The following is a 3,277-nucleotide window of genomic DNA, read 5'->3' as shown; positions in this document are numbered from 1 at the left end:
GTGCTTGCTTGCTAGGGTTGCTCTATTCACACACTATCATCCTCTCCAGATCTAAACAAGATAGCGGTGATAACATTGTCTTTCTATCCTCACCGCTGGTTACAGATCCAGATGTATCCCCCTCCGCCGGTGAAGGGGAGGATGGGCAGCGTTTAGGCCGTCGTCGACAGTGAGGGAGGAGACCCACTTATGGCCGCACCGTTATCTCTGGCCGAGCGCCGGCGCGAGAGGTCCTCCGATCCCTTCGTCGTTGCCCTAGTGTGGGCGGATCCGGCCTTCCGCTGTCCACCTATCAACATCCCGACGACTTTCAGGTATATCCTCCTTCAAAACCGGCCTAGCTCTACTTCCCCAGCTCGCTACGTCGCTGCATGTGCATCATTTTCTACCTCTCAGCCCCTCTTGATCGAATGGTCCAACATCACCTATTTTTTTCTATTGTTAGAGGTAAAGCTACTTCATGGAGTCGAATCTTGTACTTGGTTCAAACAAGAAATAAAGGGGGGGGGGTAATTTAGTATGTACATCGGACTTGGTACAAACAGGAAGGAAAGGGGGTGAAAGTAGTACAGACTGTTCATCCAACCGGTCTCTTGGTCGAAAAGGGAAATATAGGGGAAACGTTGTACACAGTGGTATGACCAGGACTAGATTTGCTATCCACACATAGGAGTAGGTGGCTAGAGTGAACAAAAATGGGACCAACCCAGATATGTTTCTTGGATGTTGTTTCTCGGGGCAACAAACTTTAAATCTCCATTTTATGCCCCGGTTTAGGTACATGGTGCTTGACTGCTGGTGCACCCACTGTCCCATGCCCTTATACCAAATATTTAGCTGTTCTTAATCTAACGCCCCTGGTAAAAATGAAGCCATGCCACTATTATAAGCCATGCCTAGTTTAGCCAAATGTTTTTGCCAGTAATTTTTTGGGACTCTGACTGTTTCCTCTGTAGCTTTTTGTGCGAACAGGGATATCCCTATATTACTGTATGATTTTGTAGGGATAGCTTTCTTTGGCCATGTTATTTTGAGAAGACATGATTGCTTTATTAGTATGATTGAAGTATTATCATTTTTATGTCAGTATTAAACTTTTATTTTGAATCTTATGGATCTGAACATTCATGCCACAATAAAGAAAATTACATGGATAAATATGTTAGGTAGCATTCCACGTCAAAAATTCTGTTTTTATCATTTACCTACTCGAGGACAAGCATGAATTAAGCTTGGGGATGCTTGGTACGTCTCCAATGTATCTATAATTTTTTATCGTTCCATGCTATTATATTATCTGTTTTAGATGTTTTATATGCATTAATATGCTATTTTATATTATTTTTGGGACTAACCTATTAACCTAGGGCCCAGTGCCAGTTTTTGTTTTTTTCCTTGTTTTTGAGCTTCGCAGAAAAGGAACACTAAACGGAGTCCAAACAGAATAAAACTTCACGATGATTTTTCTTGGACCAGAAGACACCCAGGGGACTTGGAGTGCAACTTAGAAGAGCCACGAGGCGGCGACAAGGGTGGAGGGAGCGCCCTAGGGGGGGCGCCCCCTACCTTGTGGGCCCCTCGTGACTCCCCTGACCTAGATCTTCCTCCTATATATTCACATATATTTCCAAGTCATTAGAAGCATCAATGAAAACACTTTTCCACTGCCGCAACCTTCTGTTCCCATGAGGTCCCATCTTGGGGCCTTTCTGGCATCCCGCCGGAGGGGGATTCAATCATAGAGGGAATCTATATAAACTCTATTGCCCTTCCGATGAAGCGTGGTCCATAGCTAGTAGCTAGATGGCTTCTTCTCTCTCTTTGTTTCTCAATACCATGTTCTCCTCGATGTTCTTGGAGATCTATCCGATGTAATCTTCTTTTGCGGTGTGTTTGTCGAGATCTGATGAATTATGGATTTATGATTATCTTATCTATGAATATTATTTGAATCTTCTCTGAATTCTTATATGCATGATTTGGTATCTTTGTATTTCTCTTCGAATTATCGGTTTGGTTTGGCCAACTAGATTGGCTTTTCTTGCAATGGGAGAGGTGCTTAGCTTTGGGTACAATCTTGAGTGATTTCACCAAGTGAAAAAGTAGGGGTAGTGAGACACGTATTGAATTGTTGCCATCGAGGATAAAAAGATGGGGTTTACAACATATTGCTTGAGTTTATTGATACATCTCCAACATATCTATAATTTATGAAGTATTCATGCCGTTATATTATCATTCTTAGATGTTTTACAATCATTTTATAGTAATTTTATATCATTTTTTGGGACTAACCTATTGACCCAGTGCTCAGTGCCAATTGCTGTTTTTTGCTCATTTTTTACATCGCATGAAATCAATATCAAATGGAGTCCAAACACCGCGAAACTTTTTGGAGATTTTTTATGGACCAGAACACCCTTGATGGCTAGAGAAGCAGCTGGGGGGTGCCCCGAGGGGGGCACGACCCACCAGGGCGCCCCTAAGGGTCCAGGCACGCCCAGGTGGTTTGTGCCCACCTCGGTGGCCTCCCGCACCCCCTCTTTGCCCTATAAATTCCCAAATATTCCAAAAACCCCGGGGGTTACCCTAAATCAGAAGTTCCACCGTCGCAAGGCTCTGTAGCCACCGAAAGTCAATCTAGACCCTGTTCCGGCACCCTGCGAGAGGGGGAATCATCTCCGGTGGCCATTTTCATCATCCCGGCGGCCACCACGATGAGGAGGGAGTAGTCCACCCTCGGGGCTGAGGGTTTTACTAGTAGCTATGTGTTTAATCTCTCTCTCTCTCTCTCTCTTGTGTTCTTGAGATGTCATGATCTTGATGTATCGTGGGCTTTGTTAATATAGTCGGATCATATGGTGTTTCCCCCTCTCTATCTTGTGATGAATTGAGTTTTCCCTTTGAGATTTCGTTTTATCGGATTGAATACCTTTATGGATTTGAGAGCACTTGATATATGTCTTGCGAATGAATACTCGTGGTGATAATAGGGTATCGTATTGATTCACTTGATATATGTTTTGGCACTCAACTCGTGGATTCCCGAGATGACATTGGGGTAATCTATGCATAGGGGTTGATGAACGTTCTTGTCTTTGTTTCTCCGGTAGAAATCTTGGGGAACTCTTTGAAGTTCTTTGTGTTGGATTGAGTATTATGAATATGAATTTGCTTTGGTGTTATTTTAGTACGAACTCTAGGATAGATCGAACGGAAAGAATAGCTTTGTTTTATTTTAGTACGAACTCTTGAATAGATCGAACGGAAAGAATAG

The sequence above is a fragment of the Triticum dicoccoides genome, chromosome 3B (assembly GCF_002162155.2).
Source record: "Triticum dicoccoides isolate Atlit2015 ecotype Zavitan chromosome 3B, WEW_v2.0, whole genome shotgun sequence".
NCBI lineage: Eukaryota > Viridiplantae > Streptophyta > Magnoliopsida > Poales > Poaceae > Triticum > Triticum dicoccoides.
Note: the sequence above shows the minus strand (reverse complement) of the source record.